Source organism: Alligator mississippiensis, chromosome 4, assembly GCF_030867095.1.
Source record: "Alligator mississippiensis isolate rAllMis1 chromosome 4, rAllMis1, whole genome shotgun sequence".
In the NCBI taxonomy this organism is placed as follows: Eukaryota; Metazoa; Chordata; order Crocodylia; family Alligatoridae; genus Alligator; species Alligator mississippiensis.
Genome location: NC_081827.1, coordinates 216,830,453 through 216,857,492, shown reverse-complemented (window position 1 = coordinate 216,857,492; position 27,040 = coordinate 216,830,453). Strand labels below are relative to the sequence as shown.

Below are 27,040 nucleotides of genomic sequence, written 5' to 3'. Positions count from 1 at the left end.
GTGAAAATCCTGTGAACTGAAGTGCTATGGAATCAAAAATAGACTTTAATACTTTAAAAATTCTAGTTTTATCCATGGCCTCTTCCTAGAGGAGTAACACTGTAATCCAAACAAGATAAAATACAAGTCTATAATTCAAGAAAGAGAGATTATGGAAAGAGGAGATCTGTATTAGAAGAATTTGTAGGTTTTGAGGGGTAATTTGACAGAGATGGTACTTGGTGACTGTGTGTGTTAAGTAGCTGGGCTAAGAGGAGGCTGTTAGTATATTGTTAACTAAAACCTGCCTTTATATTTCTTATTTTTATTCCCTCAATGTCCATCCCTGCTGTGCATTGCCCTGAATGACTCCCCAGAATGTATCATGCTGTGATGTCTGAGCTGTCATGGAAACTGGCAGGAGATGACTTACAAAGTGGATCCAGTGATGGGTCAGGCAATCCTTATTTTAAAAAAGTCTTTTTCTAAATAGAAGCCCTGGGTTCTATATACCTGTCCTTGCAACTGAGGGACATTGTGGCACTACAACTTTTTTTGTTTCCTTTAAGCTTGATTTACTTACTTTTGAGGTAGATAATCTGTTCAGTTGATTGTGTAGTGATCAGAGATGAATAAACCTCTTTCTTTTCCAGGTACATTATAGCTGTAGGTTGATCTCCCTTTGAAGTAATTCATTTTATTATCTGAAACAGCAGGTACTTTATGATACCTTAATTGATTTAAGGTAAAAATAGTAAAACCTTTTTGACACATAAATACAATAAAAACCCTTGTCATCAGGAGTGTGACTAAAAAAAAACAGGGGAACCGTGTATTAGTACATACCTTTTCTTAATGGTTTATTAATGTTTTAATGTTTATTAATTAATAGCCTTACAGAAATATTGCTTTTTGAACCTATTATTAATCACCTTTCTGTCATTGAGCAAGTTAACAAACAATTCCAGAATCATCTGCGGTGCTTCTCATGGTAGATGAGGCAGGACTCAGTCGTAAATTTAGGGACTCTCTTTTTGAGACAGTTTGCTTTTGGTAGATCTCAGTACAATAAAAACACATCCCAGAGAATGCTGTCTTGTGTTGTGGCCCCTTTGTACCAAATAGCAGTTATAAAGGGACAACAAGCCCTGAACCTTTTAAGTATCCCCTTTACAAAAACCTCAAGGGCAGTTCTGCTGGCTTCATGCTACCTGCAGAACTAAATAGCTCTGAGGACATATCAAGGAACTATCAAGAGCACATAAATAAATGACTAGGGCAGTTCTGTTTCCCAGCAATTCTGTACCACTGCAATAACCCTTAGGAGAAACTGCAGCAGGCATACAAAGTTAACTCATGCCAGATCCCAAACCAGCTTTTGGCAACTTTGAATATGAGGGCCTGATTAAACATTAATTTTAAGCAGCTCCTGGAGCCTTTAATCCCTAGATTGTCTGTACATCTGAAACTAGTTTTAAGGACACTTTAGGGCTAAATACAGACAGTCAAAAACCCTGAGTCTAAATCAATTCAGTCTTTGCAGATTAGTTGAAGCTGTGTAGATTGAACCAATAAGCAAGTAAACTGACATACACTTTTGATTCCGGAAATGCAGCCACATGCCTGCAGTATCTCAGGCCAGAAGTCGGGGGGCGCTAGGGCACACCTCCCTGCTTGGCTGAAGCAGGCAGCTTGAGCCGAGGCTAGCTCACCCACCCTGCGAGGGGGGGGCCTTGTGGGGGAGGTGCAAAGCATCCTGGGATTATGGGGGATTGTGAGTTAACTTGAATCTGGAAGGGAACTGGGACAGAATGTCAATAATTTGATTTAACCTAAATCAATTAAGTCTAATACTACCTCCATCCAGATTTACCTTAAACCAGTTTCGGCCATTTTGAAAGCAGTTTAGGTGCACTGATCTTCTGTTGCGTTACAGATTTGAACTGGTTTCCAATCACTTTTACTAGTTTATGTGTAATTTCTGTCCTTAGCCTAGGTGGTTTAAAGTTATGCCACTCCAGGGCAGGTTTGTCTCTAATCCATGTTATGCAGCTTGTATTCCATTAATGTGTGGCCACTCCCCACCAATAAGCCACCCAACTTGCAGTTCTTTAACATTCCAGGACGCAGTGTTCCCTCCCCCACCCTTCTGTTCTGTGTGGGCAAACTTTCCACCCCCTGAACTCTACTGTCCAGGGGATGCTTCTGGCACCAAACCAACTCCCCCTCCTGCCCCTGGATGTATGATCTTCCCACCCCCAGGGGTGCAAGCCTATGCAAGCAGCCTACTGATCACATGCCAGCTAGCCAGATTTTAGGTCATGGGTGTGTCCAGGAGTGAAGTTTAGTGGGGATGGTAGGAAACAAACTAGGGTACCCAATTGGGTTCTCATGAGCTGGGGCTTCCTTCCCAAGGCAGGAGCAGTAGCTCCCCCAAAAGGCCTTTCCCTTACCACTCCCATCTCCCAGTCACCCCAGGAAGCATGACTAGAACCCCCAGACTCCAATCCCAAATCCTAATGTATTAAAACATCAGACCTTCTTTAATTTATTTCCTCTTTATTTCTTGTTATATTTTTTTTTGCTTCTTATTTTTTCCTTCAGTGACTGTTTTCCACTACCTTTTCCCCCACCCCCTTTCCCTTTCCACCTCCCATTTCATTATCCACCCCCATCCCATTAACTCTCTGCCTCCCAGCTTCGTGTCCCTCTGTTCCCCCCAGTCTATCCCTCACATCCCCCAACACCTAGATCAGGGATAGAAGCCTGTCCTGGCTCACTAGCCCTGTAGTAGCAACTCATAGCTGTAGCTTCCAATCAGGCTCCTGCTCACCAGCCCTGCAGTGGCAAGTTGCAGCTGTGCATATGGGGGGCAGGGGGCAGTCAGAGAAGGTGTTTAGCCTTAAGGTGTGACTGCTTCAAACTCATGCTGGCACTAACATCAATCAACATTTGAGCAGCTCAAAGTGCAATGTGTAACAAGGCCTTGAGAGTTGTAAGCTAACTTCACTGTCTCCATGCAGGAGCTAACATTGGCACTGGGATAAATCTGGCCTAATCTATAGTACTGAAATACTCTCACAGGGTTCCCCTAAACCCTGGCCTTAATTACAAAGTCACAGAAGGACTGTACTATGACAGTCTCTGTTTTTGGCAGTTAAACCAGAATATATGATATCTCTTTTACTCCTTGTTGTCCCTCTGGAAGTCTTTAAGTAACAAATAATATTTTCATCAATTATGCTGATGCACAAACAAAACAAAGAAGTAAACAAATCAATATTCCTGAATTCCGCTAAAAGTGGGGTTGTGACAAATACGAAAGGACAACATAAGTATAGGAAAGTATTTTATTTCAAGTTTCTAAAAGTAAAAATTCAAAATGTAATCTTCAAAGACATTTATTTTGTTTTTCTCCTCCATTTATCTCAATAGCTCCTAATTTCAAACTGGAGTGGTAGTTGGTTAATGAAAAATGTCATAAGAGTGATCAGTATAGTATAATATAATACAAATAACTTCATTCCTTTTGCAGAGCCATAATGTCTACTAAACACCACTAGTTTGAATGGAATACTTAACATCTGTGACATTCTTTAAGGAGACGTTATTCACAGGTGTATGACTCTAGGAAAAAGTGAAACAAAATTACAAAGCTACATCCATTTCTTGAAGTAAATGACATCTGATACAGAAAAGAATACTTTATAAATAATTTAAAAACCCTTTAAATCAGGGGAGCTCAACCTCCAGTGGTCTGCAGAGCCTTGGAATCCAGCCCACAGGGCTCCTCATGGGGTGCGAAATTTGGTGGTGGGGGAGCAGGGGCAGAACTGTCACCCCTCCCTGCAGCCACAAGTCCTAGCCCTGTGGGATGGGTCTGAGCTGGGCTACGAGACCCTTTCCCTCCGGGCCACCAGCTTGGAGCCAGGAAGCATCCCTTTTTCCCTGTAGGGCCAGACCATTCCCCTTCCCTCCACCTGGCCAGGTTGGGACCAGGTCATTACCCCTCTCCTTTCATGGGTGGTTTGAGGCTGGGCCATGTCCCCTCCACACCCCTGACACAGGGCTGGGCTATGCCCTCTTCACTCTGCCTGGCCAGGTTGGGGCCAGGTCCTTACCCCTCCCCTCCCCCTGCACAGGGCTAGGTTGGGGCCAGCCCAAGCCCCCTTCCACTACACGGCTAAGTTGGGGCCAGGCTGCTCCCCTCCCTGCTCTGCAAGGCTGGATGGGTCCCCACCAGATTGGCACGCTGAGGGATCAGGCACTGCTCATTCAGTCTGCCAGCTAAAAGGGTTGAGTACCACTGCTTTAAACTTTAACACCGCCAAAACTGAAGAAGTTAGATAATTAGGTATAGTGTCTTCCAGCACCTTTTTTTTCTAGTGACAGAATTGTCTTTAAAAAGCTAAGATTTTGGGTAGGATTTTCATTCTCTCCCACTGAAAGCCTGTTATAAGAGGGTTTTGCATGGGTAGGCTACATATGTACTGGGAAAAGCAGCTTGCTTTCCCACTCCTGAACTTGAAACCTGAGGACATAGTTTGAAACAACTATGGCCAATTGACCATGCTGTGCAGGAGAGGTCATGGTCCAGTGAAGGTGTGTCTGGACCCATTACACAAATCCTGGATTGCTGACATTGTCTAATATGCTTTTACAGAGGCTTCAGCTGTGCAGCTTTTCTGCTTCGCACAGTGTGGATTGTGCTATTTCTGGTACATTTGGGATTTTCCATTATTATAGGAGAGGCTGCAGGATCCAACCCTTAGAATAAAGCCCCACTGAGCTGCAAATTGCTTCTTTTTGTTTAACAAGGTTGATCAACACCAATCCAGAGGTTGTTTTGATTGGCATGTGAGTCACCTGACTGGGCTGCAGGGTAATGCTGAATGACAGCTTGGGTAGAATATCAAACAAAGGATTTAATGGTATGAGATGTGGAAATAGTTTGGTTTTGATACACGGCTGATTTTTGAGAATCCTAGAAGTGATGTTCTGAGTTATAAGATGTGCTATGCTTTTGCTATATAATTCGTGTTTAAAAGTATATATATTAAAATAAACTACAATGGGGTAAAACAGTCAGCAGCTCATTATTTCTCTCCCATGAAGGAAATAATTCCTTTGAGTCCAAACCTTTGTAACTATTCACACTCCATGACTCATATACATACACAAAGCTCTGTACTGACAAGCTTTGCTGCAGCTTCTGTGCAGTCACAGTGCTCTTCTGAAGAGTTGCTGTTCCAAGGCAAATGAAGTATTTGACAGATGGTGGTAGCCCTGTTAGGTATGTTTTACCACAGGCCTTTAATTCAGCACTGATGTAGTTAAAACAATGGGCCAAAATGTGCTTTCATGACCAAAAGAAAAAGGGGGCCCCTCTAGACCAGGCATGCAGAAAATGGGGTATGTCTAGGCTGGGCCACTGCTATCCCCTTGATTCCTACATCTTCTGCAGACTGTGGTCTATAAGATTAAGATAAATGAGGGAGGAGGGCAAAGTCTAAATTACCAGCCCTAGGTGAATGGAGGGCCAATTAGAGGCATATCACTGTTTCCTTAATCTCACAGATATTTTCCAGGACAGGTCTGGACCTGTATACTTAGGATGACCATATGTCTCAGATTGGCCAGGACAGTCCTGGTTTTTGGAGGCTGTCTCAGCAATCCAACCATTGGAGAAAATTGAAGCAGAAGTCCTGAATTGGCACAAACCCGCCCTCATGTGCCCAGCTCCTGGCTCCACTGGGCTGTGAGCACTTGTTCATGCAGTAGAGTTGGGGTAGGTGGGGAGGAGCCACAGAGTCGTGGGTGTGTGTATGTGGCAGGGGGATGTGCCATGCTGTCCTGCCCAGCTCTGCCCCTGAGCCGTGGTGTTAGGGAGGGACTGTGTGCGCATGCACTGGCACCCCTCCAATCCCAGATTTCCCTCAAATTATTATAGTCACCCTATGTATACTTTTCTGAGTTTCTTGTGACATGGGACTTATTTAAGAGAACATTACATTCAGTCAAGGTCAGTAAGGTTAGGTACAGACATTCAAAAAGTCTGAGGCGAAATCAATGCAGCTTTCTGTAAGCAGCATAGTTTAAATCAGTTATGAATAGAAGACGCATTCGCCTTTTGGTTGGGGGGAGCAGAACTTAGACCCCATTCCACCATTTTTAAGCGAATCTACGCATGCTGAACTTCTGCTCTGTTACAGGTATAGACCGATTTCCAGTCACTTATACCAGTAAAAGTGTAATGTCTGTACCTGGCCTTAGAGTCCTGGCAGCATCAATCACTCCAAATTGGAGTTTTGCTGCCACAATGTGACAAGAGATACTAGGGCTTTAATCTATTGTGGAAACCTGTGCGGGTCTCTCTTTATGGGAGCACAAATGCAGCTTCCCCGAGAGAAGGTTTGGCATAAGCTCTACATGGGGATTCTTCTGGTGACTTTCTGCCTCTTAGTCTCCTCTGAGGTTTTGCTGTGGGAGGGAGAATTTTTAGCATCCTTATTGTAATGTAACCTTTTCAGAAATCCCAGCTTCCAGGATGGAAGGATAAAACATTGTTTGCAGGGTTGGATTGCTCGACTGATGATATACGTTTTGTGTGGTAGCAAGACTTGCTGCTGTTGTCTTTTTACAGAAGTAACATTTTCCTGGTAACCAGTTAGCTGTGTATGTTTCTGAATCATTATTGCTCCAGCCTCCTGTTAGTCTTTCTTTCCCTTTTATGTTTCATTGTATATAATGCCACCCAGAAAACGTGACAAACACATTCTTTTTCCTTACCAATTTTTGTTCTCCTCCATCTGCTAAACATTTTATTCTGCTGTTTTCTCACTGCTGCTGCAGCAAAAATGTCTGCCTTTTGTTTATTTCTCTCTACACTAGAATCATGACATCATCAATAGTATTAGCAGGGGAAAATATGTAGAGTTGTGGCTAAACCAGCTGTTCGTTAGCAACTTGTCTAGGCTGTCTCTATTTCTTCTTATTAATGTATATTGTTATTGTGTTTCCTGCTTAAGAGCTGTAGAAGGTCCTTAGCCATGAGCCATCTGCTCAGTCAGTGTCTTCAGTTACTTTGGTGTGATCATATCAAAATGGTGGCATTTAAATAAAGGTTTAGAATCTGCAGCAACTGTATCACCAGACAAACCTGCCTTAATTGTGGGTATTTTTTCCTCATATACAGGCTAATTTTACCTTTATGTATCAAGTGCGTATTCCTGTTTTGCAAATGCTAATAACATTTCTGTGTGGTTACTGTTTCCTGAATGAAATAGCCAACTTATTGTATTCCCATCCGATCTGCGTTTTCATTACAGTTCAGAGACTGCCTTTCGGTTGCATTACTGTAGGCCTGTGTTTAGTATGATGGGTCTAATCCTGATGCCAGGGAAGTTAGTGAGAGCTTTGCCATTGATTTCTCTGGCATCAGAATCAGGCCCACGGTTCTCTGTGTTCATGCAGCAGAGCCTGATCCTGCTCCCTTTGATGTCAATGTTAAAAATTACTTCAATGGAAGCAGGATCAATCCATTCAATAGCAACAAGCTGTCAATTATTCTAATGAGGAAGATGTTGAAGGGAATAACAAGTAGGTATTTTCCATTTGTAGAATATTAATGAGTAAACAGTGTTCCCGTTTGCCATTTATATTTTCAAAATGCTATAAATAATTCTAGAGATAATTAACTATTTTCACAGAAAACCCGTACCTTTGCACTGTAGATATTATAAATAATTATTTATGAGGTATAAGTCTTCTGAGGAAAAGAAAGGTGTTCAGTTATCATGAGCAACACTATGTTAACATTTTTAATTACGCAAACGAAGAATGTTTTGTGCATGCCTTCTGAGGTAGGAAGTAAGCTGCTTCAGAATTATCTGAAATTAATCATTGGTGGTAATAATGTTAGTGATAGTCATTGACGTGCATCTTTTTTCATGCAGATACTTTCATGATTTTTGAAAAATATAATTATCCCCCCCGCAGACATATGAAAGGGTGAGGGTAATTAAATATAAAGGAATTTTATAAGCAAAATGCAATAACTGAATATCAGCAGCTTTATAAAAAGTAGATTCAAGGCTCCATCAACGAGTATAATTTATCATATAGATTCACGCCCTGATCCTGTGAACTTTGCTCAGCTGAGCAATCCTTAGATGCCTGCACACTTTAATTGAAATCAGTAAGACTAGTTGTGCGCCCTTGACTGATGATACAGTGATAAAATTAAGGTGTCTGTTTTCTGGAGAAATTATCATTGTCCTCTATGTGTGGATAAATACTGGGAGCATAGGTATGTAGGCAAAATATGACCTCCTTGGAACATTGATATAAATGTATGTGTTGTGAGAAATAACACAGACAATGCAGGTTATCACTACTTCCCACTAAAATTATTATTTGTTTCTTTAAACTTTTTTTCAGTTCCTAAGGAAAGCTTTTCTGTAGAGAGGGAGAAAAGGAGTTGTAAAGGGATTTCCATTATTTGTCTGTCCTTAATGAGTTAAATTTATAATTTGTTATTACATCCTTATAGTAGACCTCAGCTGATAAAAATATCCATAGACAGTGAAATCAGTGGCATGCCTGGCTTTCTCAGACAAAACTCCCATGTGATCACATAGGCAGCCTCAGTGAGACTGAAGCTGCTCAGCAAGCAGTAGGTAATGAGTCTTTGTGCAGAGTGAAGCTCTTGTCGCTGAACAATAAAGCATATGGTACCAGCAATAAAACACAGTGCTGGGAAATTTAAGAAGATTCCATTGGAACTAGGAAGACAGGGAATATGTCACACGTTATAAAATGATGATCAATCTGTTTCGGTTCCTAATTAATAAAAAGGGTGCATGGATTGGAAAAACAACAATTTGAACAGGTCAGTTGTTTTACAGCTTATTCACTCACTGGACTGTTTTGAATTTGTTCGGTATTTAGGTATATATGCTCTTTAAAAATAAAAACATTTTTTGCATTTGGTAAGGAAGAGTTTGAATGATGCATATCCATTTGAAGCCTAGCTAAATGAATTGTGTAAGTACTATAATCAGATTTGTTGTACATATGTTTTTGCTATTATTACCCTGCAATCAAAAATTTCATTTATCCATAAAAAACGGAATAGTCAGAAATAAAATGAAGACTAAAATGGATCACTTTGCCAACATGGAAATAGCATCAGATATTTAGTAGCAATAATCTATTATTCCTATGCATCTATAAACCCAATATTTTTTAGATGAGAAACATGTGGCATCTTAGCTATTTCTTTTCCATTAAAAAAAAAATATTCATATCAATAGCAAATGCACTTTTATTTTTCATTATGTTTTTCCTGTTGTATTTGGGAAATGGTGCTTCTAAAACTATATGTACACACATAAATGATTCATTATGAAACTGTGCACTCGGCTCATTTTGACAATATTATTACAACATAGTATGTTTTATTGTATTTTTCAAGAAGAAGGTATTCATTTCAGTTACTAAATCTTATAGTTAATTACGTACACTTTTTTGTTTATAAAAATAGGTCCAAAGATCCTAGTGGCCTATGATTGCCTTAATACATAGTGTAGATATTGAATTTGCCTATTACATCAGTGGTATAGAAATTGAATCTATCAGCTTTATTCAAACTTTCTGTTCTTGAATGATTTGACATCAGTGTTTTTCTCATTGCTCAAACACTTCAAAAAGCACAAGACCATAAACCGACAATTACTGAAAGAAACTGAATTACTCATTTCTAATGAGTAATTCAGCATAGGGAAGTTGAATCCTTTAATAGGAAGGATGCTGTGTGTAAGGGGGTGGGGGGGAAGAGGAGAGAAGATGCAGAAAATAAAACACTGAACCACCTTCCTAAAGGCACACCAACATTTCTGTATCATTTTAATCGGGATACATAATTTTTACAAATAACATCTCTGAACGTTTTACCAATATAAAATCTTCATGTTCTACTTCTAGATATTAATAAATACCCATGCATTTACAATGTTGGCATAGTATTTAATTGAGATTTGTGTTAGGAGGGACTAGTAATAATTTAACTAGTTATTAAGCAATTCTGCACGTGATCTGTTTACACTAATACAGTTTTACTATTGTGTCTGCAACTGATAGTAATTCACACTGAGACACTTGCAAAAAGCTATGCATTAATTAAGTGCCTAGATTTCAAAATAAAATACAGATTGATCTATAGATAAATATTTTACTTTATTAAAATGTATGGAAGGCTACATTTAGACACAGAGGGCAGTTGTTGACCATCACATATTAGCTTGCCACATGTATTTAAATGAAATATTTGACTATTTTGGTCTCCTTGTAAACTAGCTGCTGCAGATTGATTTTCTTTTTGGGTGCTGCTTAATATGCTTGAAAATGAAAACATTTACCCATTAATAACTACAACAGGAGATATTTTTTTGACTTACCAATCAAACCAGTATGTAGTGGCTATAGCCCCCCCCCCTCCTTCCCTCCCTCCCTCCCTCCCTCCCCCCCAGCTCTCCAATGATTCAGGTATTCTAGCTGAACTGCAGCTCTACAATTTCTTACCCAGCATTCCCTTCTTGTTGCTGGCAGGCCTTCACCAGCCTTATGTAAATGAGACAAGCACAGTAGCTTTGACTGCAGAAGGGGGAGAAATGAGTTCAAAGGTCACAGGGCTGGTGGAAGGCTGTAACAGTTGATTGAAAGAAATATACTGGGTACTGCAGCAGTCTGTTGCTGGTATAAAATGAAGCAGACTTCGCTTTGTATCTTAAGAAGTTCTTTGAGCTTTTCTGCAACAATTGTTTAACACTGTCTGCAGGTATGATTGAGAGAGTATATGCTGTGCATAATTTGCTTCTGCAAATGCTTGGTTGAAACTTTTAAAGATAGTTTAATCAGGCTTGCATTTGTTTTGGTTTTGGAATTGTAATTCTGTTGCCCGACATTGACATGGAACATTCCTACTTCGTTCATTAAATAGATTCTGCTTTAATGAGTTTAACAAATGTTATATGTAGGAAAGTCAAGTACAATTTAATAATATTGAATCCTATTTAAAATCTTTTAACCTTTTGAACCTCTTTGAGGGGGGATGCGGGAAAGCCATTCCTATTGGATGTTGGTTGTTTTGATTTATTTTTACCTTCCATTAAAAAAAAAAAAAGTACCTGCTTGTGATTCCTATTTGGCAGGAATTTGTTAAAATCATGCTGTTTTGAAACTAAGAACTATTTTGGTAATTTCTTGCTTGTTTTTTTTTTTTTTTTGATAAAACTAAATTTCTTTATTTACCTCATCATACTTGTTATTAATTAAACTAAAGTGTGGATGTTTTGTACTCAGAGATACTGCAAGAAGTTTATTTTGTTTCATTTGAATCATCTTTTTTTTAATGTAAGAATTTGTTTAGCTTGACATCTGCATTATGAAAAGGTGGAGTTTTCCCCAGGCGACATATATTGCTTTTACATGTGCAATGTAGAGTGAAATACCATTTTATTCGTTGCTATACTATTTTTGTGCTTTATTAGAGAAACCCTCTAATCTTTTTATTACATGTTTGTGGTGGTGGTTTTCTGATGGTGGTTTTCTTATTTTACTCTCTTGGCACAGGCTGGTTTTAGCTTACTGTATCAATGTGTCAATTCATTTTTATCTTTTAGCTTTAGTATGTTTGTTTTGATTAAAAATAGGTCAGAAATCATGCTTAATTTTGCATGCTATAAGACTGAAGTAAATCTGGCCTTTTACAGAACATTTCTAGCCAAATCTCCTGTTCTGTCCCAGAAAAATGGTCCCATTGAAATCAGTTGTTTTCTGTGAGACTTGGATAGTCTTTTCTTGCACACTACTTACAAGTAGTCTTTATTCAGAGGTCCCATATATTTTGAGATTTTCAAAGGAGTAAAACACTCTCACCCTTCCTTAAAAATATCTGCCTGGTTGCATTCTGGGTTGCAACAGTAAATGTTGCAGGATCAAGACATACTTGCCTGAGTAAAGTGAACGAATCCTGATTAAAGTGTAACATGCTATAAAACATTTGACTGTGTCAAGGGAAAAGGAAAAAAATACTCAAAACAGATTCAGTCCTATAAAATATATATCTATCTCTCTGGTCCAGTACCAGCAAAAAATATCAATAGCAGTATTCATCTGCTATATGTTAAGCACATGTTCAAGTGTTTTCCTGGGTCAGGGCCAGAGTGGCCACCATGCTACAGATCAGACCATGTATGCTATACATCATCTAGAATCCAATTATGCAAGTGCTCTGGCTAGGAGTCTCAGGCATCTCAGAGAGTTAACTGAATTTCAACAAGAGGAAGTCACCCAACACCCTGAGATACCTTTGAAAATCCCAATATCTATTGTCTGGACATAGTATTGAAGCCAGTTTGGAAGCTATGAGAGGTGAGGCCCTGATATGTTTGCACGTCTTAGTTTCCAAAAAGAAAAGTGAGGAGAACTGTATATATCATAATGAGCAGAACTGAATGAGAAAGAATGTCTTTTGCAGTTATTTCATAACATTGCTTACATCATCAACCACCACTTCATATGAAACACAACATTAGTAAACAAATAGAATATTATCTTCAATATTCACCATCAAGTAGAAAGAGACAGAATAACCATGCACATGACTAAAGTAACAGGGTAAATAAAGCAGTATTTAATCAGATAATTTCCATACTTTTTATAAAACAAATTGGATACATTTTAAAATGAAAATTAATTTATGAGATTAAATACTTAACAGTAAGCACATACCTGGATAAATTGAATAGTGTCCTCTAAAATGACAAAAGGTGCCTCACGTTAGACTAGTGGTCCATACTATTACAATGAAATTGTAACATTTAGGTACGTGCATCCTTTAAGAGATGTGTATAAAATGCATGTATATCCTATACATATATGTAAAAGACTTGCATATACAGAAGCAAAATGGCTTTCCTTTGGAAAAGTTTATACTACTGTAAATTCTGGGGGTTTGAATGTGTTATCTATAATCCTAATTTTATTTTAGAAAATGAAAGAAGTGATTTCAGATATTGTTCTGTGACTTCTTTGGCACATTGAGTTACCACTGCTATTGGGGTTTCTGAAATACTCTTCATTAAAAGCCTAGACTCCAATCATGCAATAAATTTGTAAAGAGATTGCTTTTCTTTATTTGGAATGCTGGCTATTAAGCTTTAAAAAAACAAAAACAAAAAAACACTATTTTTTCCCTTCACCTCTAGTACATCATTGTGAAGAGAGACTTGATTCTGACCTTAGTTATACTGTAACACCCTTGACTTCAATTGTATTGCTTCTGATTTACCCCAACGAGAGAAAGGTCTGAATATGCCCACTTTTGTCTGAGTAGGTAAAACAAACAAATGATTTCATCTTGTTCAGTAGCCTTCTTTGTCTAGAAACTTGTCTTGATTCATTTAGTAAAAGGAGGAAACAACTTTTGTTTAAAAATATCCCGTTTATTTTGGCTAGACAAAATATTTGGATTAGCCAGAAATAATTTATAGTTTGAGGCTTAACTGAGAACATAAAATCCCAAATTTGCATTCTTTCCCCCTCCCATCCCCATTTTAAAAATGTTTCTTTAAAAATATATTTACTGAAAATGTCCCTACCTGCTGGGAGGTTCATCCCCAGAGAAATTGGCCATGTTCTCCACAAGATAGTAATAAATGAATTTACTGCATCTAAAACTCTCCTACTTGTTCTTAATAGATACTTCTAATAACTGAACCTTGAAGTTTAAGCACTTATCCCATTGAATGAACAGATGGCAGATCATGCAGAAGTGAGACAGGTGTAATCTATTGCAAAGTCCGTAAAGCTTTTTGAAAGATAAATTGTCTCATTCTCTGTCAGCCGTCTATCTTTGTCATCGCTCTGAACCAATTACAAAGTTGAGACAAATTGCATTATAAGTGTGCCAGACTCTCAACAAAATATTGTAGACCTCTATAACAGCTGAAAATTTTTCACCATAAAAATCTGTAAAATTTTGTTTCCATTTGACCAGTCTTATGAGAGAGCTTTGATTGTTGCTGTTTCACTTCTTTGTTGCTCTTGGCTCTGATGGATGGTTGAATATATAGCTTGCAGACAAAAATGACCCATTTACAAGTGAATAAATAGGAAATAAATAATGTACACAAATAGGAAAAAGATTTCCCAGGTGAAAATGGGTCTAGCAAAAATAATGTGGCTTTAATTTCACCCCCCTCCCCCCCAAATTGGCTGCAGCTACTAATGAAAGCTAAGATTAGCATGAGTTGGGAATAGTGAAAAAACAAAACAAAAGAAAAACCTGGAAAATAGCTGCTGATTTCCTGTTTTAGATTAGGTGTAATTCACTCTTGCATCCAACTCCCCTCCCCCTCCCAACAGCCAAAGAAAGCTGCAATCCCAGTGCCCTTGTTTCTTTTTTCCATCGCTTCATATTAGCCTTTTTGAAGAACAAGAAGAAACAGTACAAAATGAAAAAAGAGATGCACAGAAATCTGGGTCAGCCTAAAAGTGACAAAAATGCTCGAAATGTAAGTTTTAAGTGATTTGGGAGGAGCTTGCCCTTTTCCAGGCTTTTTTAAATGCAAGGAATTGTAAGCATGAACACATCTTCCATTTATAAGAAATGGAAGGCAGGATAAATTTGCACCTTGTAGACTAAACCAAAGTATACGTATAGCGCAAGCTTTTATGAGCTAAAGCTCACTTCATCAGAAATACCAGATTGGTTGCATTTTGGTTCCCATATACAACTTTTAGCTAATAAACACCAAAATATATTGTGAATTTTTTTAACTATGTTTCTTGGTCTAATTTGAAACATAATTACATCTTCTTTCCCATGAAGAAAGGGGGCTTCTATCCAGCAGTCAGTATTGGCTGATGCAAATAGAGAGTGCTAGCTCCATAGGATTGATGCAGCCACTCTCTAAGGATCTTCTGATGGAGTGGGTAGAAGCTGAAGAAGGGCTAGAGGCTATATGCGTTACTATTCAGTACACAGTATAGAAATTTGATAGAGCACTACTGCATGGAAACCACAGCTGCCATTAGTGTGCTGCAGCCAGTTTTGGAGAAAGCTAGGGGAAATTAAACCACATTATTTTTTGCAAGATCCATTTTAACCTGACAAGTTATTTTTGCTATTTGTTTGCACTAAAAATGACACTATTTCTGTCAACTAGTCCAAGAGGCAAAGAAAACTAGTCTGCATGGGGCACTGATAGCCTGTTATTGGTACCCAAACTAGCTACTTTAAAGCAAGCTCAGGAATCATTATATTACACTATTGATACTGCTGTGTAGACAGATCAGTAAAATACCCTCCACTTAAGCTATCATGGACTCCCTCTGGGTCCCATTACAACTGTGTTATGTTGCATACTGTACACAATATGTCACATAGCCATATGAGGAGTATCCAGACGTTTGTTATCTGGGAAAGAAGAGGTTGGTCTTTCTGTCTTGTGAAGTAAGGCTGGGTTTTTGAGCAGATCTCAAGGACCTCAAGTTACTGGGAATCTGGACATACTGCTCACTCTGTGCCCCTAAGACAGTTCCCACCTGAAGGACGTTTGTTTGGAAGTTTTGGGAGGGCAGAACATGTTGGTCCAGCAGCGGCTTTCTCTGTCAGAATAGGAATACAAGCTTTGAAAATGGACTCATCTGATCTTAGACGAGTGCCAGGATTTTAAAGTTATTTTAAATGGATTTTGTTTTTGGACATATACACAGCAGGCTTCTCTTTTAATAGAACATAGGCTTTTTCAGTAGCTTTGGTTGTGGGATAGCAGCCCTCAGCAAATGCCATTGTATAAGGCTAAATACACAAGTGTATAGTTTTCTACCTTGGTCATTCAAGAGAGAATTTTAATTGTGGCAGATTTTTAAGAAATTCAGAAGTCATGGTGGAAAGGAAAAAATTCGTGGCATGTCAGAAATTAATGTCACATGCTATGTACTTTGGTTTCTACCCATTTTTCAAAGATCCTTACTTTCACCTTATTTTAGCATTAAAAGTAAAAAACAATGAGACATTTTCAGCAGATGGTCTAACAGCTGATCTTTTTAGTCACAAAATAACCTCTTATATTTTAAAAAACATTTTTGTGAGAGAAGGGGGCCTCCTGGCCCCTTGGGGACTTAACATTCTCACAGAGAGCCCATTTGCTGCTCTTTTGTGTTGCCAGAGTCATTGCTGAGCTCCTGCTGGCTATTAACTTCCAAATCAGCCCAGGGTTTAACTTTGTGGTTTTCAATTAAGTCTGTTCAAAAGTTTACTGTCATAGCCTTTCACAAACACATTCACATGCAAAAATCACATTTTTAGTTGTGGCTCTTCTTTTAAAACAAAACAGGAACATTATGAAACATTAACATTGTTTTAAAGATAAAATCACCACTGTTTGACAGAGAAAATGCAGTAAAAAAATAGTATGAAAAAGAGTCTAGGGAGACTCTTAAAAGTACAGCTTCTATAACTCTCATGCTTCCACAGTAATGCTTTTCACAATGGCATGTGGTAGATAATTAATTTTGTCCCAGCAGAGTCCTCTGACTGAGATGTTGAATGGTCATAAGGCAGTTATAAGTCAGCAAACACTGTGGGGAATAGGTTAGCTGCTTAGTTTCTATTCATCACTTTTCTGGTGACAACACTGTCTTAGGAATTGGGTGGGTATTCACGTATTATTAGAACTCTGCCTTGTGTGTCAAGCCTCTGAAAAGATTTTCAGTCTAAAGCTACAAAGCAAAGGGAAAGTATATTTTACTTGTTTTTATTTTCTTGTTGCCATCGTGTTTTAAATGGTAAGTTCAAAGCACCACCATGTTGTAGCAGACTTTAAGTCATTTATGTTTTCCAGTACAAGTCTTTTTACTGGTGTTGTTCTCTGGGGATTGATGGACCCCATCCTCTTAAATACCATTGTATCAACTTGTTTGATATGTGATGATGGCAAACTAAAAAGAAATATACTCAGAGGCAAATATTCATATTACCAATATTACTAAAACTTCTTGGCTAGGGACAGAAGTTTCATAGATGAAGGGTCAGAAGGGACCTATTAGATCATCAAGTCCAACCCCCTGCCCTGGGCAGGAATGAGTGCTGGGGTCAGGTGACCCCGGCCAGGTATCTGTCCAATCTCCTTTTAAACACCTCCAAGGAAGGGGACAGCACAACCTCCCTTGGAAGCTTATTCCACATTTTGGCAACCCTCACTGTAAAGAATTTTTTCCTGATGTCCAATCTGAATTTGCTCTCTTTCAGTTTGTGGCCATTGTTTCTAGTCCCCCCAACAGACGCCCTGGTAAACATTGTATCCCCTATTTCTTGATGCCCCCACCCCCGCCAATGAGTGTGTAGGCGACCATGAGATCACCTCTCAACCTCCTCTTGCGGAGGCTGAAGAGGTTCAGGTCTCCCAATTGGTCCACATAGGGTTTTTTTCTGTAAGCCTTTAACCAGATGAGTGGTCCTCCTCCAAACCCTCTCCAGGCCATCCACATCCCTCCCAAAGTGTGGCGCCCAAAACTGTATGCAGTACTCCAGCTGCGGCCTAACCAATGTTGCATAGAGGGGAAGTATCACCTCCCTAGACTTGTTTGTGATGCACCTACTTACACAAGAAAGGGTGCAGTTAGCTTTACTTATCACCTGATCACACTGGTGACTCGTGTTCATTTTGGAGTCGACTATGACTCTGAGATCTCTTTCCTCAGTTGTGCTACTTAGGGTGGTACCTCCCAGGCTATAGGAGTGTTCCTGATTCTTCCTCCCCAGGTGCAACACATGACACTTATTCTTTTTAAACTGCATCCTATTCTGTTCGGCCCATTTCCCCAGCCTTTCCAAATCAGCCTGGATTTGCTCCCTGCCGTCTAGTTTGTATACCTCCCCCATAGTTTGGTGTTGTCAGCAAACTTGGACGAGGGAGAAGAAAGCACCCTGTCCTCCCTCGTCCAAGTCACTAACGAAGATATTGAATAGTACCGGTCCCAGGACAGAGCCTTGGGAGCTCCCGAAGGCTCCAGGTAGAAACCGACCTGTCCAACACCCTCTGGGTGCATCCCATAAGCCAAGTTTCTACCCACCGGACTGTGTAATAATCTACATTGCAACTGTTTAGTTTATTTATAAGAATTGGGTGTGACACTGTGTCAAAGGCCTTTTAAAAATCTAAGTAAATAACATCTATCTCTATTGCTTCATCCAAGCATTTTGTGACTCGGTCGTAAAATGAAACCAGGTTAGTCAGGCAGGATCTGCCTGCTATGAACCCATGCTGATTGCCCCTTAACATCATTTTACCTGCTGGTCCCCCATAAGTGTGAACCTTAACAATTTTCTCAAAGGTCTTACCAAAGATAGAGGTGAGACTAACCAGCCTATAGTTACCCGGTTCCTCTTTCCACCCCTTCTTGAAAATAAGAACCACATTGACTCTTTTCCAATCCTCCAGGACCTGTCCTGAGCACCACAAACGCTCAAACAGTTGTACCAGCAGCTCCGCTATGATTCCAGCTAATTTCCTAAGTACCCTAGGATGAAGATCATCAGGACCTGTTGACTTAAATACATTCAACCCCTCCAGGTGCCCCTTTACTAGGTCAGCTCAAACAGTTGGTGGGTTGGTATCTATACTGGACTCAACTAAGGTCCCAATGGGATGCATATTTGTATTCATGTCCAGGAACACGGATGCAAAGAAATCATTTAGAAGCTCCACTTTGGCCATCCTATCTGTTACCAGTTGCCCTAGTTCATCCTGAAGGGGCTCTAAGTTACCCTGCACCTTCTTTTTGCTTCCTATCTACTTAAAGAATGACTTTTTGTTATCCTTAACTTTTGCTGCCAGCCTAAACTCCATTTCCGCTTTGGCTTTCCTCACTGTTTCCCTGCAAGCTCGAGCCAAGCAGGTATACTCCTCCTTGGTGGCTACCCCCTGCTTCCACAGTCTGTAGGCCTCTTTTTTTCCCTCCAGGCTCTCCTGGATTTCCCTGCTCCACCAAGGGGGTTTCTTTGCTTTTTTGCCCCCTTTTATGTGTACTGAGATGGTGCTTTTCTGTGCCTGCAGGATTAGTCCCTTGAGAAATGTCCACCCTTCCTGAACTCCCATCTCTCCGGGGCTTTTACCAGTCAGTGCCTCCCTAATTAAGCTCCTGAACTTGTTGAAGTTGGCCTTCCTGAAGTCTAGCACTTCTGCCTTACTAGTTATCTTCCCCACCTTTCTCCAGCTAGTGAACCCTATCAATAGGTGGTCACTATCTCCTAGATTACCTTGCACCTGCAGATCCCCCACCAAGTCATCCCCCGTGGCCAGTGCCAAATCTAGTAAGGCATTTCCCCTAGTGGCAACGCGTACCTCCTGTAATAGGTGAAGGTCCTATAATGAAGTTAGAAACTTTCATGAATGGGCACACCTTGTTGCCTGTTTCTCCCAGCAGATGTCTGGGAAGTTAAAGTCACCTATGATGGCCAGGTCCTTTGAGCGTGCTGCCTCTGAGAGCTGTCTTGAGAATTCTAGGACTAACTCATCCCCCTGGTGTGGGAGTCTGTAGTAGACCCCCACTACCAAGTCCCTTTCACTCCAACCCCCCTGTAACCTGACCCATAGTACCTCAATTTGCTCTTCTTCCTGGCCCAAATTAACTACACAAGATGTATTTTGCTCCTTAACATAGAGAGCAATGCCCCCCCAGCTTTTTTTCCCCACTGTGTCCTGTCTATACAGCCTGTAGCCCTCAATGTCCACTGCCCAGTCATGGGTAAGATTCTACCAAGTTTCTGTTAGCCCAACCAGATCGAATTCTTCATTTGCAAGCAGGAGTGCAAGTTCCTCCTGGTTGTTCCCCATGCTCCTAGCATTAGTATAGAGGCATCTAAGCCCCCACAATAGGTGCTCTTGCTACTTCCCCATTCTGATGCTTAGCAGAGTCCTTGGTACTTACCTGGACTGTTCCAGCACTTGGCTTGAGGTTCATCATTCCTGGCCTCTCCCTGTTGTCAACATCCCCGTCCCCCGACGAACCTAATTTAAAGCCTGGCATAGGAGATCAGCCAACCTGTAAGAGAACAGACTCTTACCTCTTGGAGAGAGATGTAGCCTGTCTCACCTGAACAAGGCCTTATCCTGGAAGTGAAGGTTGTGGTCAAGGAATCCAAACCCTGCATGATGGCACCAGCTCTGAAGGGGCAGGGGGGGTAGCAGTGCCAAACTGGGCTGGTGTGTTCACCCCCTACCCTGCACCTCTCAGAGGCAGGGGCTGGAGTTGGGGTGGGGCTGAACTGATCCCATCCCAGTAAGCCAGGCTACAGGGGAGTGAAAAGCCTCCAGTAGAGGCTTTTGCCCTCCTCCACACTGGGTAGACCCCAGGTGTGTGTGAGTTGCCCAGCTGGCCTGGTGCATTTCCCTATATGGCCCCCACCTCTCACAGGCAAGGGCTGGGTAGGGGGCAGGGCTGAGCTGACCCCAGCCTGGCAAGCTGGGCTGCAGGAGAATAAAACCCTACTGAGATCTTTCTCCCATGGCAGGAAGACCCCAGGTGTGGTGGGAGGCTGGTGACAGTCTGTGCGTGTGCATGTTTCCCACCCCCATCCCCCCTCAGGCATGGGGCTGTGGAAGGGGCAGGGCTGAGCATAGGTGGCAGAAGGGGGCTAATGGGGCTCAGCCCCTCCCCCCCAAATGCAGAGCAGTGGGTAGGACCACAGGGCAGCCCGGCCATGGGTTCTGAGCGGTTGCAGCAGCGGGGGAAAGGCATGTACGAAGCCAGGATCACAGCCCAGAGTGTGGGTCACTGTCTGCCCAGCAGGCAGGCAAGTACCAGCTGATTTTTGTGAAGGAGCTGGGGGGAGCAGATCAAAGGCCCCATGGTGAGGGAGGCCATGGGGCCGAAGCAAGGGCAGGGGCTGGGGCTGGGGTGAATAGAACCCCGGTGGGCCAGGTGGTGGGACAGTTGGAGCCAGCTCATCCTGGGACATGGGGGGGGGCTCCTGCCACTGCGCACACCTCAGTGGAGGCCGGAGGGCAGGTGCCCCTCGATCTGTGTGTAGGGCAGAGGCGCCTGTCACCGCGTGCTGGGCTTTCTGCATTGCTGCAGCTGCCCCAGGAGTGGTGCAACACCACGTGCCTGTGGCTGCTGGGCTGCGCTGTGCCCCCTGCCTGGATGCACATGGCATCACACAGCTCTTGAGGCAGCAGGGAGCAAAGCCCAGCGTGCAACAGCAGCCACCTCCACCCCATGTACGGATCGGGGGGGGACATGTGCTCCCCAGGCCTCTGCCGGGGTGCACACAGTGAAGGGAGCCCCCCTGTGGCACTGGATGAGCCACCTGGGCTCTGATTGACCCACCACCCAGCCTGGCTGGAGCCCCATTCTCCCCATCCCCTGCCTCTGCCTGTGCCTTTCTCTCTCCCTCAATCTGCCCCCACATTGCCTTTTCCCCTCCCCCCAACCCTTCCCCCACCTGCTGGGTATGGGGGGGGTATGCGCATGCACTCAGCCCCCTCCCCCCCAAAAATAATGTTTTCTCCCTCTGCCTATTGGGCTGAGCCAATCAGAGCCCTGCTAGCCAGGCTATGTGGGGTGAAGAGCCCTCCCAGGGGCGAGTTGGTGTTCCCACACCAGGCAGACTGTAGCTGGGGGGACAGAGTCAGGTGTTGCATTCCCCCTCCCCACCCCCCTCTCAGAGGCAGGGGCTGGGGAAAGATAGTTTCTGTTGGCTCTTCCCACCCTGTGGCTCAGAGTGGGGTGGGGGTGCATGTGTCCAGCAGCCAATCAGGCCTTGGCTGCCACTGGGCTTGGTTTAGCAACCTTAGGCAGCTGGCCATGAGGGGTAGTATGTGTGACCCCTCCCCCGTCCTCTCTCCCAGGCTCCTGCCTTGGACCAACGCAGGCCTCTGCCTGTCTTTGTCACCCAAACACTAAATGTCTGTTCAGTTTGTAATTGGTTCAAACTACGGAGCTTAGAAAAACCTGCAAAGTTTGAACCAATTCTGCCTTGGGCTTTTTGAAGCTCTCTGCTTAGCTCTTATGTGCGCACATATGCATGCTCTAATATTTTATACTCCAGTTTCCAAGTATCTCTTTTCACAAAATCATGCCAAGTATTTCCCTCAACTAGTGTTTGGTATTTCAGAGAAATGTAGCCCCAAAACATGAGACAATCTTCCTAAAAAATCATTTCTGGATCTAGGGCTTGATCCTGAATGATACAGAGTACTCTGTCCCTATGCAAAATTATACCCTTACAGACCATTTTATCTGTAAGTTATCTTAGTTGAAATGTCATTCCTTAAATAATTTTGCTATGGAAAAGTATGGTTTATATAGTATCTCTGAGTTTAACTTGCATCATTTCCATTATTTCATGTTTATATTTTGTAATACCCCAGTAGAACATCCTACAAGGCAACTTTGCAAGCAATTCAAGAATGCATACAGTTTGCTAAATGCATTGAGGAACAAGGCTAAGCAAGTTTTTGTCTAGTAGTTTTTACAAAGACACAAATATTATATTTCAAAGTTTTTGCATATCATCAGGGTAAGATGCTCTTTTCTTGTTTAAAACAAAACCTACCTTTGCTACCCTCACTATCATTTAAAATGAAGGAAGGTATCTTTAATGAAGGAAATTAGAAATAAAAAATAAAAGCTAAAACCTTAATGAGGGAATATGAGCATGCAACCCATGTAACACACTGTAGAAACTCTTGAGAACAAAATGGCTGCTCTCTTTACAGAAGGACAGTTATTGGAAAAACTACATAGAAAGCAAAGACCATTTTCAGTTTACCTGTACTAGAAATTGCACTCACAATCCAGTCCAGTACTTTAGATATCTAAATTAATATATAATGAATGCATATTAAATTGCCTTTAAAATGCACATTAAAAATACTTACAGTTATAACATTAAGCACTCAGAATTTAGGAAATGACTAAGTTAAGGTGGCCTGTGCTAACTTAACTTGGTTTCCTTGTGTATATTTTCATTTTGATACATGTTTTAATTATCTGATTTTTTTTTCCTAAGGACCATTGTCTTATTCAATGCATAGGATGGGTGGTGTTTATTGTGGAAGTATATCCCCATTTTTCAGTATATTCTCCATGCACTCCTCTTACTGCACACCACTCACACTCTGGTTTGAATATGGACTTTTAAATTTCTTTATGGTGTCTTCTGTCACGCTGTCATTGTATTATTCATTAATAAATTCATCTACACCACCTCTTCATGTGGAGTATTATTGTTCTTATTTTACAAATGAGGAGCTGACCAGAGAATATATAAACCAAAATTACTAGAAATGTCAACTAATTTTGGGGTGTTTCATTTGACATTATCAGAGTTTTTCATCACACAATTCAAAAGTTTTATTTCAAATGTGAAATTTTTGCATGTTCAAAGCAAATCTCTCAACGAACTTAGTTGCAATTAGGAATGCTGAGTGCTTACACAAATAGGATTCCATGCGTTTAAGATAAGGGACACAAAACTACCCCCTGTGTAAGATGTGTTTACATTAGTCACCTTGCATCACAAACTTCATAGTGGAGGTAGATATGGAATCCATTTTTTCAGGACACAGTTCAGCTGCCTTCACCGACAGTATTCTTTTTATTACCCCTTAACTTCTATGAACATGCGACCAGAAGATATGTGGACATTGTGTTAGTTGTTTTTCACACAATAAGGGATATTAAGCCCAGGACTCCTGGATTCAATTATAGGTTCAGTAGTGGAATACAGACTCTTCAGTCGCTTCCCAGCTTCTCTCAGTCTTTTGTTCCTACCTATTCCTGGCCTGCTTGGCTATTCATTTCTGTTCCGGACTACTGTCTGCTGATCCCACTCCACTCCTACTTGTGTCTTTCACCCGGGTTCCTTCCCATCTACCACCACCCACAGCTCCTGCCTTTGTTCCCTCTCTGCTCTGATCACTCCCTAAACCTGTGGTTTTCAACCAGGTGCTACAGCATCCTGGAGTGTCTTGAGATCCTTTTAGGGGTGCCACAGGGTGCTACCTGCTGTGAAACATAGTCACAAGATTAATGCAGAGATTTCTAATAGTTTTTAAAGTGTTCTGACCTACTGTGATCTTTCTTTGTTCTTTGCAACAGAATTGCTCTATTTTTCTATAGTCAAAAAACAAGTGAAAACTAAGAGCCGGCATTTCCCAAGGCATGCTTTAAGTCGAACAAGTGGTGCCCTGAGTCTAAAAGGTTCATAACTACTGGTCTAGACACTGGGTCCTCTTTTCCATCCCTTTTCCTTTCTCTTGTCCATGTGGTTCTCTTCCCTTCTTCTTGCCCTCCCCCATTGCAGATCTCGTTCCTCTTCTTGTTCCTACTAACCCCCATCTTCTGCCTTTCTCTTTGCTTGTTCCTCTTCTACCTGTGGGCTATATACAGACATTCAAAAAGCCTAGGGCGGAATTGATCTAAGTTACGTGCTTTTCTGTACTCGATGTAGTTTAGATTAGTACAAAACAGAAGACACATTTGCCTTTGGTTGGGGGGTAAATCTTAGACTGGGTTCTGCCATTTTAAACTGGTCTGTGTGTGCCAAACTCCTATTCTGTTATTGGTGTAGACTGGTTTCTAATCACTTATACCAGTAAAAGTGTAATGTCTGTATCTGGCCTCAGCTGTTCTTTCTTTTTTTTCTCCCAACATTGAGTTCCTGACCTCCAGCTGCATCTTTCATGGATGCCAGCAGCAGGAGCATTGAGAGCACAAGACTGAGAGAAATTAGGCTTTGGGTTCCGTATGCTTGGCACCAGAGCATCGTTCCAGTCAGGGAGAGCAAATACGGAGAAATCCTAGTCAGCCTCTGCAGCCACCTGACCACGTGTTAACTTGAAGAGACTGCATAGATAGACTGACCATGAGGAAATCCTAAACATCTGGGATATCTTGGACACTGCTTTCCTCCCCCACCCCCCACCCCCAAAACTAGCAGTGCAGCTGCAGGCAGGGGTGGGGTGGGGTGGGGTGGGGTGGAGCAGAGCAGGGTGGGTGGGACGGCATGGTGCACTGGGCAGGCAGGCAGTGAGTGGTACCTGCCTGGCATGCCATTCTGCTCCACTGTGCACTGCTCTGCCTCCCTGCACCCCTTTGTTCCTGAGGTGTTCATTTTAAATCCCAACAGCCAGATGGGACCAGCTTCCAAAATCCAGGACTGTCCCAGGTAAATGAGGTCACCATATGCATAGACAAAATCCAACCATTTTGAGGCAGACAGTCCTCAGGAAATTTAGCTGCCAAAATCCACTTATGCTCAGCAGAGATTTATTAAACTGAGATCTTTCTGAGACTCAAAGTGGCCACATTTTCATGACTTTCCTCAAAAATGGCACATCCTGGGATGCCCCTGCCAGATTTCCCAAAAGCAGCGAGAAAAAGGAATCCTAGTCAGCCTCTGTAGCCACCTATGGATGAGTTTCTCAACAAAATAGTTGTAAGTTTGTTTATTTGTTTTTAATGTGGGCAGAAAAACTTATTTTTACTTACTGTGTTTGTGTATGCCAGTGGTTCTGAGTAGGGCTGTGCAAAGCTTCAGGAGCCGATTCGATGTGGAGGAGATTTGGCCCAACTTGGCGGCTGAATCTCTGAATCTGAATTGAATCAGGAGACCAATTAAAAGCTCCAAATGGAATCAGAAGCCTCCAAATCAATTTGGTGCTGATTTGGAGATTCAGCCATAGACTAAACAGGCAGCAGTCCTTGAGGACGCTGGACACAGCTGCCTCCAGCTGGTAAGTCTGTTGTGGTGGGTGAAGCGGGGAGGGAAGAGGCGTGGCGGGGGGAATCAATGCCCCCACAACAAGGCAGGGATTGGGGTTGGGGCTGTTGCTGGGGCAAGTTGCCCAGCCGGGTCAGGGAGGGCATGGGACTTGGGGGGAGGGGGGGAGCTCTTGCTGTTGCACGTTGCTTGTCCAGGAGCGGCATGGGAGCAGGCGTCTGCCCCCGGATCTGTGTGGGGCAGGCTGGGCTGGGCTGGGCTGGGCTGCACTCCAGGTGGCTAGTCCCAGTTGCCCACTGCCGGGTGGTGCCCCATGGAGTGGGTGGAGCCAGGGCTGAGCAGAGCACAGTGGAGTAGAAGCAATGAGGGGGCTGCCGCCACCCTAAAATTCCCCATAGCCCCTGCCACCAACCCCACTTTGATCTGGGTCCATGTGCCCATCCTCATGACCTACCGCTGCTCACCTAGCCGGGGCGAAGCTGTGGCTTGTCCGGGAGGCGTGGGGTGGCTGAACAAGCGGTGGGGGGCATAGCCCCCACTCCCAGTGCCTTCCGCCACCCATCCGTAATGCAGCCCAGCCCAGCCTGCCCCGCACAGATCTGGAGACCCGCTCCCATGCCCTCCTGGACCAGTGGCGCATGGTGGTGTACAGTGGCAGGGCCACCCCTCCCCGAGTCCTGCATCCAGGACTGTCCCTGGGGGGTGCAAACCAGAGTGTCCATCTTGGGCTTTGTGGGGCACTGTGGACAGTCCCATACAGGCTCTGCCACAGCCGTCACATGCTGCCACGACAGCAGAGCTGGTGGCGCTCAGCAGAATCACCGAATTGAATCACTGTCCTCCAAATTACCCGAATCTGAATTGAATACCTGCTGCTTTGCACAGGCATAGATTTCAGCCTTTTTAGATGCCAGGCACCCCTAGGAAAATACAGTAAAAGCAAAGCTTTTTTTTTTTTTTTTTGAGTGTTGGAAAAATAATAGAGCAGTTCTTCTGCCCTGTTGTGGTCTTCATTAGTTATTTGCAACCAAATGTTTGTCATACTATGTATTCCTAGCTGAAATTTGTGGGTTTATTCTCTGAATCATGTTTATACCCGTAACAGCGTTAACATTGTATGGCACCTGATGGCACCCTTGAAAAGATCTCAAGACACAACCAGGGTGCTGTGAAACCATGATTGAGAATCACTGGTGTAACTGGGTGAGCTGTTTATGCTGAAACTCCAGTTTGCCAAAAAAGTTAACTTGAGATGGGCACGAT

At 42.4% G+C, this 27,040-nt stretch overlaps 1 protein-coding gene across 6 annotated transcripts in view; it reads left to right on the top strand.

Moving 5' to 3' along the window:
* Positions 1 to 27,040, top strand: part of CSRNP3 (cysteine and serine rich nuclear protein 3) — a 166,193-nt gene that overhangs the window by 79,590 nt on the left and 59,563 nt on the right. For 2 of the 6 annotated variants that reach the window (XM_006270356.4, XM_019480522.2), the window contains exon 1: positions 10,676 to 10,816. The exons of 2 other annotated variants lie outside the window; for them this stretch is intronic. The gene's annotated coding sequence lies outside the window, so the exon portion shown is untranslated. Of the gene's footprint in view, positions 1 to 8,643; positions 8,870 to 10,675; positions 10,817 to 25,563; positions 25,791 to 27,040 lie in introns of those variants that run through there. 2 more of the 6 variants (XM_059727325.1, XM_019480528.2) reach the window with 2 other exon arrangements.